This window comes from Coenobita brevimanus, unplaced genomic scaffold, assembly GCF_032717465.1.
Source record: "Coenobita brevimanus isolate Jiangsu-jjx unplaced genomic scaffold, ASM3271746v2 jjx.HiC_scaffold_2125, whole genome shotgun sequence".
Classification (NCBI taxonomy): Eukaryota; Metazoa; Arthropoda; class Malacostraca; order Decapoda; family Coenobitidae; genus Coenobita; species Coenobita brevimanus.
Genome location: NW_027643024.1, coordinates 58,312 through 77,359, shown reverse-complemented (window position 1 = coordinate 77,359; position 19,048 = coordinate 58,312). Strand labels below are relative to the sequence as shown.

Below are 19,048 nucleotides of genomic sequence, written 5' to 3'. Positions count from 1 at the left end.
GGTAGGGTAGGGATGGGTCGGTTATGGCAGGGTTGAATAGAGGTGGGTCGATTACGGCAGGCGAGGGTAAGCATGAGTAGGTTATGGTTGCGTTGGGGAGGGTAGGATAGGTTATGGCAGGGTAAGATAGGGCTGGGTGGTGGTGGGCTGGGTGGTGGTGGGCTGGGTAGGGTAGGGCTGGGTAGGGTAGTGTAGGGCTGGGTAGGGTAGGGTAGGCTGAATCAGGGTAGTGTAGGGTACAGAAGAGAGGTGGGTATAACTGCCGTTTAGTTCCGTCATATCCAACGCCTATTTCACTCAGTTATACTACACTGTCTCATCAAATTTGGGGCGATCTTCTCTACGATTTTTGTTCTTCTCCGCTTAGTTCAGTCCTTTAGTTCATTCATGACCCTTGGCTTTCCTTTTTATTTTTTTTTTATGTGGTGGAGCGCAGGTGCACGAGGCTAGACCACCATAAGTTCAGAATATTTAAGGGTAGGCCACCAAGCTACGCCCTGGTAACGTCTACACGTCAAAACATCTGTCCACCTCTGGGACTTGAACTGCGGAGCGCTGGACACAGAGCTCTCGGTTTGCGGATGTCACTTTTACACTTTGCTAGCTTCTGACGATATCCTACAGCTTCAGAAAACCCTCTTAGGATGACGGGACAGAATCATGTAACCCTTCAGACCAAGAACGATTTATTTACTTTGTCCTAGCTGACCGCACGATTTTATTCAATTTAGGAGATCCCCTGACAGAGAAGGGGTTGATGCTGGCTGTATCTAACCCCTCAAATTCAAAATTCCTCTCCAGAGCTGAAGAAAATCGTCTGGAGAAAGAATGAAGAAAACTGAAGAAAGTGTTAGAGTGAAAAATGAGTTAGATAAGATTGGTTTGGTTAGGGCAGGGTAGGGTTGGGTCGGTTATGCCAGGGTGGGGTAGGGTTGGGTCGGTTTTGGCAGGGTGAGGTAGGACTGGGATAGTTTTGGCAGGGTGGGGTAGGACTTGGATGGTTTTTGAAGGGTGGGGTAGGGATGGGTCGGTCTTGGCAGGGTGGGGAAGGGACGGGTCGGTCTTGGCAGGATGGGGTAGGATTGGGTCGGATATGGCAGGGTAGGGTAAGATCGGGTCGGTTTTGGCAGGGTGGGAAAGGATTGGTCGGGTTTGGCAGGGTGGAGTAGGACTGGGTTGGTTTTGGCAGGGTGGGGTAGGATTGTGTCGGTCTTGACAGGGTGGGGTAAGGTTGGGTTGGTTTTGGCAGTATGGGGTAGGGATGGGTCGAGTTGCGTTTGGGAGGGTAGGATAGGTTATGGGAGGGTAGGATAGGTTATGGCAGGGTAGGATAGGTTATGGCAGGGTAGGATAGGGCTGGGTGGTGGTGGGCTGGGTAAGATAGGGCTGGGTGGTGGTGGGCTGGGTAGGGTAGGGCTGGGTAGGGTAGTGTAGGGCTGGGTAGGGTAGGGTAGGCTGAATCAGGGTAGTGTAGGGTACAGAAGAGAGGTGGGTATAACTGCCGTTTAGTTCCGTCATATCCAACGCCTATTTCACTCAGTTATACTACACTGTCTCATCAAATTTGGGGCGATCTTCTCTACGATTTTTGTTCTTCCCCGCTTAGTTCAGTCCTTTAGTTCATTCATGACCCTTGGCTTTCCTTTTTATTTATTTTTTTATGTGGTGGAGCGCAGGTGCACGAGGCTAGACCACCATTAGTCCAGAATATTAAAGGGTAGGCCACCAAGCTACGCCCTGGTAACGTCTACACGTCAAAACATCTGTCCACCTCTGGGACTTGAACCGCGGAGCGCTGGACGCAGAGCTCTCGATTTGTGGATGTCACTTTTACTCTTTGCTAGCTTCTGACGATATCCTACAGCTTCAGAAAACCCTCTTAGGATGACGGGACAGAATCATTTAATCTTTCAAGCCGAGAACAACTTATTTACATTGTCCTAGCTGACTGCATGATTTTATTCAGCTTAGGAGATCCCCTGATAGAGATGGGGTTGATGATGGCAGTATTTAACCCTTCCAGTTCGAAATTTCTCTCTACTGTAGAGGTGAAGAAAATCATCCGAAGGTAGAGAGAAGAAAACAGGAAAAGTAATGTAGTGGTGAAAGGGCTGTACAGGGGAGGGTAGGTTAAAGTAGGGTAGAGTTGGGTCGGCAATGGCAGGGTAGGGTAGGGTAGGCTGAGGTAGGCTAGTGTAGGGTTGAGAAGAGTAGGGTAGGGTAAATTGAACTGAATAAGTATATACAATAAAATCTGGCGATACAACAACCAGGGTCATATGCCGCCGGACGACAACGAGAATAAAAGCACTCGAAAAGATGAAATACACACACACACACACACACACACACACACACACACATACATACACACACACACATACATACACACACACACATACATACACACACACACACACACACACACACACACACAATACAATTCATAATTAAAACAAGAAAAACACTAAAACACTAAGACCACTAAAACCACTGTATACTAAATTTTACACGGTAGTGCAGCTGCCTACACCAAGCAAAGGTTTCCCCCTCCACCACAACAAGCATCCTCTCCAAGTACCAACAGAAGACTACAATCCCTCTCCTGCCCGGTGCTCAGAGAGGTAACGATGGCGCAATTCCCCAACAGTGGACACCATCAGCAAAAGCCGAAGAGTCAGGGGGACGAAGCATTCCACACAGAAAGTAGGGGGAGTCCTCCATTAAAAATCAATGAGAGAACCAGGAATGGCCCATTCGGAGCCAGCATAAAGCCGTCTCCCACCTGCATTCAGACCTCGGCAATTGAAGGGGCCCGTTTACCCACAAATATCACACATTTTGTTGGCCCCCACCGCATCCCACCTACTCTGCCAGTGGGAGCAAACAGTGAGTGGTTAGATGAATATCACTGAGCGAGGCAGGGGAGAGGTGAGGATGGGCGAGAGGCAGCAGCCTTTGCCAGAGCGTCAGCATGCTCATTGCCCACAATGGTACAAAACCACAAAGCAGTCCCTAGCAAGCTCAGCCATTTTAAAACACTGTAGACAACAAAAGAGGATTGGACGGGAAAACACAAAATGGAGATCGGCAGAGTCGCTAAAAACTGTATAACAAACAGGAGGGAAGCTAAATATCAATTTGACTGCGAGTAAAATAGCAGTAAGTTCTGCGATAAAAGTAGATACGATGGGGGGAAGACTCCTACCACGAATGAAATCGGGAAATATAACACCCAAGCCTGTCCCCTCACGGGATTTCAATCCATCAGTATATACGAGAATCGAGACACTGTGAGAGGAAGCATGTTCTAAAAAAATAGCAAAGAGCCGCCTGTGAGGAAAGAAAGGCCCCTCTCTCAGGAAGGTAAACACACGGTTGCACCCCTGAGAGGAGCCAGGGAGCCATCCTTGGTACACGCACAGGACCACACCCCTATCATTGCTGCAATCTCCTCTGCCCCAGTACTTGTCCCCACTCCACCCAGACCCAATTTCTCCTTGGCCAACTGGGAAGATTTCAAACAAGAATTATGTACAGCTTTTACAAACTTCCCTAACCCTGAAGAAGGCACACTCGAAGACATAGATCAGTCCCTCGAGACTTGGTACTCCTCAATCAAATCTGCAATCAATAACAACATCCCCACAACTTCTTACAGAACAATAACACATCCAAAACACAGCAGAGACACACAGATTCTCATCCAACAATACAATGCACTTAGATCACACTCCCAAACACACGGCTGGACAAGAGCACACTTCACACAATGCAAAGCGCTCCAAGCTCAGCTGCACACATCCTTATTGACAGAACATAACACACACTGGGCCAGCATCATTACCAACACCGCCAACTCATACAACGGCCCCACCATCTTCTGGCGAAAAATAAAAACTCTCTCAGGCTACTCTAACCCCGACCCACACTACATACTTGACCCCCACGGAGAAAGAAAACACTCCCCCTCAGAAAAAGAAAACACCCACAGATCACACTGGGAATCCATTTTTCAAGAACAGGACGAAGAACAAAACGACCAAACACACGAAAACAACGTAAGAGAATATCTAATCAACAACCACGACAGACTCACTCCATATCATTCAGCAGACCCAGCCAGACTAGATTCTGACACAATCTTTACCTCCCCCATCACGGAAGGAGAAATTACTGCCATCATAAAAGACATGAGAAAAACCTGCCCAGGAGAAACCGGAGTCAACAAAACTATTCTATCCAACCTCCCCAGCATAGCCAAAGAAACTCTAAGACACATATTTAATGCAACCATCTCAGCTGGATATTTCCCAGACAAGTTTAAAGAAGCAACAATAAAGTTAATCCCTAAAAAGAATAAAAATCCTCATCTAGTAGAAAACCACAGAACAATATCTCTATTAGAAGTCCCTGGAAAAATCCTAGAACGAATAATTAACAATAGACTAAGAATACACCTGGAAAGCAATGACTTATACAATACAAACCAATACGGGTTCCGATTCCACAGAGGCACCACACATGCTATCGCCGTCGCAACAGAACATATTGCAATAAACAAAGCCAACAAGGGTCAGTGTCACGTGGTCCTCAGGGACATCACAAAAGCCTTCGACAAGGTGTGGCACCTCGGTCTTAAACACAAACTCCTCCACCTTAACCTCCCTACAATAACTGAGAAAATCCTATGCGATTTATTTAGATGATAGGAAAGCCAAAATTAAGATAAATAATTACACTGGTGCCAGCTTTGCCCTGGGTTGTGGTGTCCCCCAGGGGAGTCTTGTCCCCAACTCTTTTCACCATCTTCACAAGTAACACCCCTCAAGCAACACACGGCATAAATATCAGTTATGCCGACGATATTACCCAGATCGTAAACTACCCAGGCCCATCAAGGAACGTTATGAATTCCAGAACCAAACAAGAAGCTGAGAAAATAAACGCTTATGAAAATCAGTGGAAAATACGAACAAACATTAATAAATTGTCAGTAATTCAACTAGCAAACAAAAGAAAAGAGCCACTAATAATTAATGACGAATTAATTGAATTTAAGGAGGAAGGGAAATACTAGGTTTCAAGATCAACTCAACAGGCTACCTCGCTAGCACAAATGACAGGAGACAAAAAGCCACTGGAGCACTCAGTCGATTATACAGATTCAAAGACATGCCAATAAAAATTAAAACCCACCTAGTCAAAGCACTTGTTCTTCCCATCCTCGAATATCCACCCATCCCTACACACACCTTCAGCCACACTCAACTAAGGAAACTACAAACAATCCAAAATAAGGCTCTCCGATTTGCAACCAACCAACACTACCCCTACACCTTAACTACAGAACAAATACATACAATCACCCAAACCAAACCCTTGAATATTAAAGTACACAACCAAGCCAAAATAATATGGGAACAAATAGAAGAATTCGATAAGGACACGTACAACACCTTAAAAAACATCACTGAGGAAAGGAACCTCATCTTACACAAATGGTTCCCAAGCAGCCTAAAAACCATAGCAGAAAACCCAGACCCTGTCCCCATCTACTAAATCTCCCTCCAGAACTACAATCCCAGCCCGACCTAACTCCCGCTAGCGAGTCCCGCATCTCACAACGACCCACATCCCATACACTCCCTATGAAACTCTACGGCAACGAAATGAACTCAAACCAGTTACCCAAACAGTAGCCGCATCTACCAACAAACACTGACAAGTGTCCACAAAAGACTGCAATACTGTTGCTAGTCGCCAACAAACCACCCGACATCAACCACAAAAAACAACGAAACATTTAGCTACCTGGCTAGTTATACAAAACAATAAACAAACAAATAAAACAAAATTAATAAATACAACAAATAAAAATATAAATAAAATTATTAAACAAATAAACAATAAAATGAATAAATAAATAAACAAACAAACCATTAAACAAACAATCCATAAAAAAAAAGCAAGGTGGCCAGCCCACCATCTTTCCACTCCTCCTTCCTTCCTCCTTTCCCACTTTCCCTTCCCCTCCACACAACCTTCCTTCCCCCCCCCCTTCCTAAAAAAAACACTGCTTCATCATCCAGGTACCTCAGCACTGCATGGGGAATATTATCGACTCCGGAGAAGTGTCATGACAGGGAAAGGGTAGACCAAAGTTTACAACAAGACAAAGGAATGTTGTAAGTCTCTCCGCCCCCAGAACGGATGTCCAACACCTTAATCTCCTCCACCTCCCTAAGCCTGGCAAAAACCGAAGAACGAGTATCCCTACAGGAGACCTCAGCGGTAGGATAGGGTAGGGAACGCTAGGGCAGGGTAGGCTGGGGTAGGGTAGTGTAGGGCAGAGAAAAGTAGGTTAGGATGGGTTGGTTTAGGCTAAAGTAGGACAGAATAGGAGAGGGGTAAAATGTGCCTAGTCCAGGAACGAAAAATATATCAGTTATCCATGTAACTAGCGTTTTCTATTTCGGTAGATTATTTTCTTGTCTGCCTAAAGTATCGTGATGTACGAACAATGAGATTAGATATCGAAACTGTAAGATGCGAATTAGTTACAAAGACGGTATTTTGTTTTGGCTAACGTTACATCGATACGTTCAGCTAAGAGCAACTCGGCAGAACTGAACAGTATATGACGTGCTAGATGAACGCTGTGACCGGAAAATAAATATATATGTATATATACTTCAGCATACAGTAAGCGATTTTATGTTAACTGAAGAGAAGCCACCACAGCTAATGGGTTAAGTTTACACACACACACACACACACACACACACACACACACACAACGTTGCGAAAAGTTTCACTGACGAAGTGGGTGGTTACTGTCCCCCTTGAGCAAGGGGACTGGTGTGTGCGTGTGTGGTCACAACCTTGCCCTTAGATCGGACTATATGAGCTCTCAGCTCCCTTCCGGGAGGGTAAAAGCTGACGATCACGACCATCAAGTGATCCTGACTGACCCGGTGAATTACACACACACACACACACACACACACACACACACACACACACCATTACTTGCAACTGGCTGGCCTATCATACAGCCATATCCTATATTCATGAAGTACAACACATCTTACATTTATGTAGTATGTAAAAAAAAAAAAAAAAAAAAAAAAAAAAGATGGTTATATAATACAGAACTGGGAAATATGATGATGATGATGATGATGATGAGAGGGGAGTAAACAGGGTGAGATGAGGAGAATGAGAGAGATGGATGGACATAACAGTGAATGTATTATACATATTAACCTGACAAATGCCGAAGTAAGCTGGTAAGGGTGACGTAATATGGAACCTAACCCTACCGTGACACCATATAATTATTGATTTATCCACCGATAGATCTATCTATCTATCTATAGCCCGACGCCCTAATCCCGCAAAGAGTGGCCGCAGACAAAACGCCTCCAAGTCGCCGTCACCCATCATTTGACTACCCTCCCCCCAAATCACCCCCCCCTCCCTCATATACCTCTCAACTCCATCCCTCCACCTCATCCTCGGTCTACCCTTCCCTCTCCCTCCCTCCACTTCACCTACATACACCCTCCTAGTCAGTCTATCATTCTCCATTCTCTCCACATGTCCAAACCACCTCAGTGTATTTCTCCTAATCTTCTCAACCACAACCACATCCACCGCACAACGTTCCTCCACGTCTTCATTCGTCAACCTGTCCCTCTATGTCACTCCACATGCTCCTCTCGAGTAACTCATTTCCACTGCTCTCAATCTTGACTTGTTCCCCTCTTGCAAGGTTCACGCCTCGCTTCCATACGTCAGGATAGGGATCACAATACTATCATGCAGTGACTTCTTAACTTCCATACTCACCTTCCTATTTCTCATCACTGCTTTCAGTGAACCAACACCCTTCCTTCCCTGTTGTACCCTTTCACGCACTTCATCCCCCAAAGTTCCATCCTTACTCATCACACTACCCAAGTACTTGAATGCACTCACATTCTCCATATCCTCACCATCCAACCTCACTGCACATTCTGTGACTTCATTCCTCTCAAACACCATAACTTTACTTTTGTTTACATTAACTTTCAGATTCCTCCTCCTACACACTGTCCCAAATTCATTCACCAAACCTTGCAACTCTCATTCATCTTCACTCAACAATACTGTATCATCAGCAAACAGCAACACTGGAAGCTTCCAAATGGTTAACATAATGTCTGAATTAATGGCATATCTGTCACACTGATCAGAATTAAGACGTACTGTAACGATATCTTATACATGTACTTTATGGGTTATAACCAGGACAACACGACTCTCATCTAGTTCCTATGTTGATATATAAACCCAAATATCTAAGTATGTATGGACGAACTAATGGCATACTCATCATATTTATCAGAATTAACTTATTATAAATCAATGACTTACTTACTAGGTACTGTGCTATATAATGGAGTAGTTTTCTCAATATTCATTGTACTCACCAAAGATCCTGAGATGGGTGAAAACAGAGGAGGACGGTACACACTGTCCCTGCAAGGAAAATGGAATTATTACTATAACTGCACATTATATGGCTACATAAAACTAATATTATAAATGTGGATTTCTCTCAGAATAAGGCATAAAAAATTGTCATTCCAATTTGCGAATATCTCTGCACGTACATGTTATCTCATGCATGGTGTACACTAACATCTTTTTTTATATATATGCTTGCCTGGTGCACGTGTGAGTGAATGTGTGAATATTTTATGTATACATGTGTGTGTGTGTGTGTGTGTGTGTGTGTGTGTGTGTGTGTGTGTGTGTGTGTGTGTGTGAGCGCATGTGTGCTTCGTGTTCCATGTGTTTTCTGTAACTGTTGCTCCGTTTTTCGTCTGTTTTATATATTTTGTTTGTGCTTTGTGTTACTGCAGCTTTATATGCTTGTATGTTTCGTGTTTCGTGTGACTAAAGGTGAACTGCTTAAGAACAGTTCCTTTTATAGATACGATTCCTTCTTCCGGAATACAGCAAATGTTTTCAGTTGATTTCGCTCTGTGGACGATTATATAAGAGCGTCGTGGAAAATACTGGAATTAGAAAAACTGCAGTAGATACGGCCTTGTTTACCAGATATCCTGCCCAAGTTTCATTAGCAGATACGTTGCCCAAGTTGAATAAAATCGTCTGAAGTAAGAATAAGCTTGAAGAGACGTTGCTGTACTGAAAGTCATTGGATATGCCTTGTTTTATGTCTTTTCGTATGTGGCTGCGAGATAACAGACTCAGGTTCATTCTTTTAAGGCAAGCGTTAATAGATATCTCAGTGCTTTCTTTAATATGGATGTTAATATATCACTGGAGTGTTTCTAAAGCTTTCCGCCTCCTCTCAAGTAAACAGGTTTACTGTGTATTACACTCTTCCAATTGATAACATCACTGGTGTGTTTACAGATCCCCACCTCTCAGGCAAGGGTGTACTCTCGTGTCTGTTACATGGGTGTCTATTACACACGTCCTATTGGTAATCTGTTGATGGTATGTTTTTCAAAGCCTCCCACCTGTCTCTCGTGCAACGGTGTTTATTATCTATTACACTCCTCTTATTAGTGATGTGTCAAGAGCATGTTTTTAGATTCCGACCTCCCTCGTGCAAGGGTTTTAACTGCTGATTACACACACCACACTGGGAGTCTTACACGTCCTGTCTGGTTATACGATGACAACTCTCTCAAATCATGCATGGTCTTCTCATAGCCTTCATCAGCCTCTGAACCACGTAGTCTCGTCTGCTTATGCTTGCACTCCTCATAGTCCTAATCAGACCTCAGAGCTACCTATCCAAGCCGTATATTACTGTTATCCTGTGTTCTTTTTACCGTTCTTCTTTCTTTCACTTTTTCTGGCCCCATTCATGCCATTCTGCGTTTTGTTTCAGTCATTTGCTCTCTTTATCTCATACTCTGTTTTTTTTTGTTTTACTCTCTGCTCTTTTTCTCTTATCCTACCTCTTTATCACTCGTATCCCTGCCACGGTTCGCAAATTAAATATTTCACGGTTTATTATGCAGATACGAGGCTGTAAGTAATGACCAGGCAAGCTGATATATTGAAGCCGTGGCGAATCAAACAGACATATATGGTAAAATGTCAGACACAGACTTACACATGCACTTCTAAACTGAACTGGAGTAAAGATATATATATAGAGAGAGAGAGAGAGAGAGAGAGAGAGAGAGAGAGTATAAATTTTTCTTTACAGAACACAACTCACACACCGTAAACACACACAGACACAGACACAGACACACACACACACACACACAGATACACACACACATAGACAGACACACACACACCATCTTCTACTTGTACACAGAACCGGCGAAACTTGGACTGTTACACGCGTAGACTTTCAGAGAGCATAATTTCTTATATAGCGATTTTATGGGCGACCGAAAGTTAGGTTAGGTCACTTTGGGCAGGGTTTGGTCTGATTAGATAATTTTGGGTTGGGTTGGCTTCAGTTCGACTAGATATAGACGGATTAGGTTAGATTGCTTTAGAATAGCTCGGTTTTGATATATTTTGGGTTGGGTTCTATTGGGTTGGGTTAGGCTGGGTTAGGTTTCGGTTGGATTTGGTCATTTGAGGCTTGAGTGGGTTTCGTTAGGTCGGGTATGGTATGGTTAAGTGAGACTGGGTAGGATTAGGCAGGGTTAGATGCAGTTAGGCTGCGTCAGAATTAGTTAGTTTAGGTATGGGGAGATTACGTGAGATAGTGAGGTTAAATACAATTAGACTGGGTTAGGTGAGGTTAAGTTAGATTAGTTTGGGTTATTTTAGGTTGAATTAGGTCACTCGAGGTTAGGCCAGGTTCAGTTCGAGCAAATATGGATAAGTTAGGCAAGACTGGCCTAAAATAAGACTCAGAGAGCGTTATAAACACAACCCCCTCCTCCCATCTGATTCTGTGACCTACGTCTTGGCTTCAGTCTTTCTCTCCCTATTTCACTCTCTCGTAAAAGTCTTGGTCCCTGTCGAAACGCCTAAATTTACTGCATTGTCAAAGTGGTTTATGCATTGCGGTCTTTTGTTGGTCGGTCCTTCCAAAGTCAAGTATCGCGGAGGTGGACGTGGTTTTGTGTGTGTGTGTGTGTGAGTGTGTGTGTGTGTGTGTGTGTGTGTGTGTGTGTGTGTGTGTGTGTGTGTGTGTGTGTGCGTGGGTGTTCGTGTGCGTGTGCGCTTGAAGCTGTGTGTACTTGAGTAATGCCCACATGCACACACAAAGGCCAGGACAGTAGTGTGTGTGTGTGTGTGTGTGTGTGTGTGTGTGTGTGTGTGTGTGTGTGTGTGTGCGTGCGTGTTCGTGTGCGCTTGAAGCTGTGTGTACTTGAGTAATGCCCACATGCACACACAAAGGCCAGGACAGTAGTGTGTGTGTGTGTGTGTGTGTGTGTGTGTGTGTGTGTGTGCGCGCAAACGTGTGTACTTGGCTGATATCCACATGCATACACACAAAGGCCAGGACACACAGAGTAGTTGTTTATGTGTGTGGGTTTATGAATAGACTACACTTACATACACTCAGGCCAGGACAGACATAGGGTAGTGTGTGTGTGCGTATGTGTTTGTATGTGTTAACAGAATACACATAAAGAGTACCATGTGTGTAAACAGAATATGTAGAGTAGCATGTGTGTGTGTACGTGTGAATAGAATACACATGCAGACCTGTGTGCTACCCACACTGACACCCCCTAATTCTTTCAGCCAGGATTGGAGACGTAGCGTGTATATGCCAGGACTCCATATTATAATTACGAATCATAATAGATAGCATGATGGATAGATAGATAGACAGATAGATAGACAGACAGATAGAAGCAGCAAGTACGTGTGGACATTCAAGTGCATATACATACATACCAGTTCTCACAAACCACTTACTAAAGTCAGTCAATAATATCTTTACAAACACTCCCGACGCAGTGCCAAGCGACATAGGTTTCATAGCACCCCCCCCCCTTTTTTTTTTTTTTTTTTTTTTTAGGGATTTATGTGTATTAAACCTTAAGGATTCTTTAGTATGTTGCGTTTATTGTTTTGATATAGACAATTTCCATCAGTAACCTTCAGAATGACACCAAGGTGTAATGTACAAAATAATTCGCTATGGAAAACGTGTTAGGAAATCTCAAGTCACATATAATATGGCCCAAAACCTTATGACATCTAACCTTCAATCCGATGACCTAACAGTAATGAGGGGGATATGAAGACTAAAGCTCACCCTTTCAAGTAGGAAAGTCTGCTTCCTAAATGAATAAAATTGCTTGTCGGTATCCACACTATAATGAACCCCTTCAATACGATGTCTACTAGATTTAATTATTGCAACTACCACGAGATTTTATTCAACTTATGACATCTCAAAACTCTTCACCTTAAGTGGAACTGCCGAGACAGACAAAGAAAGAGACAGACGGAAGCAGAGACTAACAGAGAGACAGAGGAAGATTTAGAGAGAGAGAGATTGGATCAGTTACAAGGACAGGGAAAACTGAGGAGAGGAAATCAGGTAAGGAGAAGGGCAGAAAGACCGAGAGAGAGACTGAGACAGAGAGAAGGAGGCAGAGACAGAGAACATGATGCAGAGGTGAGTGCATGCAACTGAATGAGGTAAACGTGAGAGGATGTGGGGTTTGGAAGTGGAGGAAATGGAACGCTTCTTTCAGTCCAAATTGGAAGAGGCTGAAAGAGTGCGCACATATTCATTCACGCAAACACTGATACAAGCACTGATCAGCGCATGCACGCACACTAATACACGCAGGCACTAATAAGCACTGATACACACAGGCACTGAATCACATAGGCACTGAATCACACAGGCACTGATACACACAGGCACTGATACACTATCTATCTATCCATCTATATACCTAGGCTGCTTCCCCCAAGGAAAGGAAGGTAGCCGAGACAGGACGACACACTCCCCATTTACTCATCCATTCAAAGACGTTCATTCGCATCTTAGCCCCAAAGGGGAGAACGGATAGATCCTCACCGCACCATACTGCACAAGGGTCAACTGCGCAATGCAATCAGTGACATCCGCAGCAGGGCCCGACAGCAGAGCTGCTTTACCCCTGCCACATCATAACAGACTCATCCCCTTACCCGCACCTGACATGAAATAGCTGATCAGACCAAATGGGGGAGGATATCCCCTCAGGGCTGCATCATCACTTATTCATTCACAATTTCTCTCCACCCATTTCTGTCACACACAGCCACTCTTCCTTGCTCAACAGACGTCCCTCTTGCATCTAGCGCTCTCTTCACACTGTCCATCCATCCTATTTGTGGTCTTCCTCTCAGCCTTACACCTCTCACATCAGATCTAGTTATCTTTTTCACCAATCACTCATTATCCATTCTCTCCATATGCCCAAACCATCGCAACACCCTCTGCTCAACTCTACCAGCCATCTGCCGAACAACTCCAGTTCTCCTTCGCACTTCATCATTCCGCACTCGATCCATACGCGTCACTCCACACATACTCCTCAGACACCTCATCTCCATTACATTCAAACTTTTCCTCTCTGCTACACCCATATTCCATGTTTCAGCCCCATACAATGCAGTCGGTACCACAACACCCTCATACAGCCTTCTCTTTACATCCATTCTAAGCAAACGACATCTAAACACTTTTTTCATTCCTCCCAGCACCTTTCCTACTTCATTTATTCTAAACTTCACTTCTGCATCTATTCTTCCATCCACAGAAACATGTGACCCTAGATACTTAAAACACTCTACCTCCTCAAGCAACTCACCATTCAAAACTATATTCATCCCCCTACCATCTACCAACCTAGTACACTTCATCACTTTACTCTTTTTCCCATTTACTTTCAATTTCCTCCTTTCACACACCCTTCCAAACTCCTCTACCAACTGTCTCAATCTCTCCTCTGAATCAGCCACCAGTGCAGTATCATCTGCAAACAGCAGCTGCTTCAGATTCCACTCTCCACCATCAACATTCACCAGACTCAGACCTCCACCTAAAACTCTTGCATTCACCTCCCTTAGAACACGATCCATGTAAATATTAAACAACCAAGGCAACATCACACATCCCTGTCGCAGCCCCACTCTCACAGGAAACCAATCACTCACAGCATTTCCCACTCTTACACACGCTCTACTATTTACATAAAAACTTTTCACCCCTTTTAGTAACCTACCATCAAGTCCATACAATCTTAAAACAGTCCACAAAGGCTCCCTATCAATTCTATCATACGCTTTCTCTAAATCCATAAATGCCCAAAACACATCCTTACCTTTCGCTAAATACTTTTCACACACTTGTCTCACAGCAAACACCTCATCAACACATCCCCTCCCTCTCCTAAAGCCACACTGCTCATCACCAATCACTCCCTCAGTACCCTCTCTAACTCTCATAATTAACACTCTACCATACACCTTACCTACAACACTCAACAGACTTATACCCCTAAAGCTAGTACATTCATACTTATCACCCTTGCCTTTATACAACGGGACCACACAAGCACTTGCCCAGTCAATTGGCACCATACCTTTCTCAAAGCACACATTCAACAATCTTACTAAGCAGTCAACAATAGTCACTCCACCACCCTTCAGGCTTGAGATTTTATTAGGTCTTGTGGTATTATTCTTACAAAGCTCATGGCCTCATAGTGCCAGGGATTGATTCCTGGCACTGCAGCATCCTATCCTATCATCATCAGCATCATCATCATTGTCGCTGTTGTCAATGAGCAAGTAATATGAGTACCTAGATTAAGTTAACTGGCACTGTATACTCTAGTGGTGGAAAGATCTACTTAGCCTACTGAGCCTGGCACTGCCATTAATCCTAATTATCATCATTAGGCATTATCATTAGCTCTCATCATTAGGCATTATCATTATCAACAGCTCTGCCTCCTTTTCCCACCCAAGGATGGGGTGAGGAATTCTCAATTAAAATTCCATAAGTAGGGGAGCAACTGTAATACTCTGTACATCTCAACTTGGCTAAGAGTGATTTAGAAAGGATGGAAAGTCATACTACTGCCATCCTTGTCTTACTATGCTTCAGGGCTTTGGGGATTGGCCTGCAAATGACACAAATCTTTGCCAAGTCAAGGTGGACAAACAAAAATTTTATACTCACTTTTCAGAAGGGCGGTAATAGCCGTAGTTGTAGTGGTAGGTGTAGTAGTAGCAGTAGATAAGATTTGAAGACAGATGGCCTAGGGTAACCTCTTCTGACCAGTTAATTTCCCCACAGGTTAAAGGCCACTGTGTTACAAGGAGCCTGCAGCACCAACCCCAATGTAGCATTGTTGCCCATCGCAGCATCGACATCAATCGCAGCATCACTAACCCCGTCGGCAGTGGTAACACCAACACAGCAACAACGGAAACATCAACACGAGTTTCACAGGCAGCCCCTGAAAATGTGGCAGGTTTTTAGGAGATAATCTCAGCTCTGTTGATAATTTAACTCTTTGTCTGTGGAGGTGTTCAATACAGATCTTAGTTAACTCTTAATGTATTGGTGCTGGAGTGGCACTACTAGGATGAAAGGGGGGAGATTGCCTTCCCTATCCCCCAACAGGAGAAAGGTGCACTACAGAAGGGTAACTCAGCCTGCCATCCACTGAATTCATATTCTGATGGGCCTGGGGTTGCAACTACTACAGCTACTAGTACACGAGAACAAATAGGAACAAATCCATTTTACATCATTTGTCTGGCTCAATTCCCTGGTAATAGTCCCTCATGTACTTCCTTATTCCCAGAAAGGAAGATTGTGGACTGCAGCAGAACATGACAATCCTATGGTTCTGCATTATTTACATAATTCTTAATGACTAGTATTATTCTTGTGTTACTCTTTTGTTACTACTCAAGACTGAATATGAAAAGATAGCAGTTTAGATAAATAGGTAGTAGGAAACGGGGTTGTAGATAGACTTAATTTCTTCACAGAGAGGGCTGTCTCCTAATATGAATAAAACAGTCTGGTGGTAGCAAGTGTAAACTATATGACATCAGCAGAAGGCCCCATACTACAGGTCCCTTTGGCAAAATAAAAGATGTCACAGCCAAAAGAAAAAAAAAATCCTGCACTTTTCCCCCCATGTAAGATGAGGTACTTTAACTGGTTATAATAATAATAATAATAATAATAATGATAATAATAAATTATCCATCATCCAATCCTACATCGGCCAATGAGGCAAGTTGATCCTAACATCGAAGATGAGAGTGACCAGCCTCACTCATCCCTGAATGGCATTACGTGAGCAATAAACTCCAACCACCCCTTGGATATAAACCTTCACCAGCTCAATCCAACTGGAACATCACAATTACCCACTAAGTCACTAGGCACAAAAATTAGGTTATATGATTACCATCCAGCACAGTAAATGTTTCCCTGGTGTACAGGAAACCATTTGGCTTGTCACTCAGTGTAGAGTCACCCACAGGCAGAAGGAAGGGGAAAGAATGAAGGAAAGAAAGACAGAAGAGGGGGTGTAAAGTCACCTGTAAGCAGAAGGATGAGGAAAGAATTAAGGAAAGAAAGAGAGAAGAGGATGGAAGGAAAGAAGGATGGAGGAGAGAAAAGGGCAGACCCCTGAGAGCAGCTCTACATCGAGTGAGTGGATGGTGAGCGCTCCCACCTACCACAAATAATAATAATAGTAATAATAATAAGTACTTTAATAACCCTGTCTCCCGCCATTTCACTGATCCCCCCCTCTCATATACCTCTCCATTCCTACCTTATCCTCAGTCTCCCCTTCCTTCTCCCTCAACTCCCTATTCCAAATGAGGAGGATGGTGGACCGTAGGAGAAAGGGAACTTCTGGTTTCCTGTCCAGGCAGCTGGCTGGTATTAATTTGGCTTTCTTCTCCCCCCCTGCTCCCTCTCTGTAGGCGGTTTCCATGGCTCAGTCAACTCACACACCTGAAAATATACTACACATTAGTTCTTTCCTTTCAAACCTTGATTAACAAAAGTAGCTTGTTGGCAGCAAGAACATTATCATCTGGAGACAACATGAGTTAAATAACTTGGCAATACCAAATGCAAGATGTTTTCAATAATAATTCATCCATCCATCCATCATCCAATCCTACATTGCCCCATGTGGAGCATAAGAGCCCAGGGCTAGGTAATTAGTCCCGACAATTATGATGAGAGTGACCAGCCTCACTCATCCCTGAGTGGCATTACATAAGCAATCAACCCCAACCACCCCTTGGATATAAACTTTCACCGGCTCAATCCAATTGGAAAATCACAATTACCCACTAAGTTACCAGGCGCCAAAATTTGGTTATATGGTTACAACCCAGCATAGTAAATGGTTTCCTGGTGCACAGGAAACCATTTGACTTGTCACTTAGTGTAGTCACCCACAGCCTGAAGGAAGGGGAAAGAATGAAGGAAAGAAAGACAGAAGAGGGAGTGTAAAGTCACCCGTAGGCAGAAGGACAAGGAAAGAATGAAGGAAAGAAAGACAGAAGAGAATAGAAGGAAAGAAGGATGGAGGAGAGGAAAGGGCAGACACCCGAGAACAGCGCTACATCGAGTGAGTGGATGGTGAGCGCCCCCACCTACCACAAATAATAATAATAGTAATAATAATAACTACTTTAAGAATAACGAGAACTACTCTAAGTCTCAATGGCATGCCTAATGGGCCACATCCCCACACATCATTCAAGCCCCTGAAATCCTGATACCACAACACAGGCATAACTATCCACACACATGCATTTCATAAAAACCATCCAATAATCCATCCAACTTTTCAAGTTAAATAAGTGCTGTCAACCCTCATCATGTACTCCCCCATACAAATGTCATCCAATCATCATCTATCTGCTCAGCAAAAAATCACACACACACCAAAATGAGATACTGGTCTCTGGTTTGAATAAATCTACACTACCTGTCTACCTATAGCAGGACGCCTTAATCCTGTAAGGGGTGGCCACAAACAAACTGCCTCCAAGTCAACCTGTCTCCTGCCATTTCACTGCTCCCCCCCCTCTCATATACCTCTCCATTCCTACCTTATCCTCAGTCTCCCCTTCCTTCTCCCTCAACTCCCTATGCCAAATGAGGAGGATGGTGGATCGTAGGAGAAAGGGAACTTCTGGTTTCCTGTCCAGGCTAGCTGGCTGGTATTAACGTGGCAGCTGGTTGGTATTAATTTGGCTTTCTTCTCCCCCCCTGCTCCCTCTCTGTAGGCGGTTTCCATGGCTCAGTCAACTCACACACCTGAAAATATACTATACATTAGTTCTTTCCTTTCAAACCTTGATTAACAAAAGTAGCTTGTTGGCAGCAAGAACATTATCATCTGGAGACAACATGAGTTAAATAACTTGGCAATACCAAATGCAAGATGTTTTTAATAATAATTCATCCATCCATCCATCATCCAATCCTACATTGCCCCATGTGGAGCATAGGAGCCCGGGGCTAGGCAACTGGTCCCGACATTTAAGATGAGAGTGACCAGCCTCACTCATTCCTGAGTGGCATTACATAAGCAATCAACCCCAACCACTCCTTGGATATAAACCTTCACCCGCTCAATCCAATTGGAACATCACAATTACCCACTAACCCACCAGGAGCCAAAATCTGGTTATATGGTTACAACCCAACATAGTAAATGGTTTCCTGATATAGACATAATTTCCATCAGTAACCTTCAGAATGACACCAAGGTGTAATGTACAAAATAATTCGCTATGGAAAAGGTGTTAGGAAATCTCAAGTCACATATTATATGGCCCAAAAGCTTATGACATCTAACCTTCAATCCGATGACCTAACAGTAATGAGGGGGATATGAAGACTAAAGCTCACCCTTTCAATTAGGAAAGGTTGCTTCCTAAATGAATAAAATTGCTTGTCGGTATCCACACTATAATGAACCCCTTCAATACGATGTCTACTAGATTTAATTACTGCAACTACCAGGAGATT

At 43.7% G+C, this 19,048-nt stretch overlaps 1 long non-coding RNA gene across 1 annotated transcript in view; it reads right to left on the bottom strand.

Moving 5' to 3' along the window:
• Positions 1-19,048, bottom strand: part of LOC145389794 (uncharacterized) — a gene marked incomplete at its 5' end in the record, with an annotated part of 54,752 nt that overhangs the window by 6,389 nt on the left and 29,315 nt on the right. Inside the window, one exon of the long non-coding RNA XR_013895535.1 lies at positions 8,478-8,526. This is a non-coding gene — a long non-coding RNA (uncharacterized LOC145389794). The remainder of the gene's footprint in view (positions 1-8,477; positions 8,527-19,048) is intronic.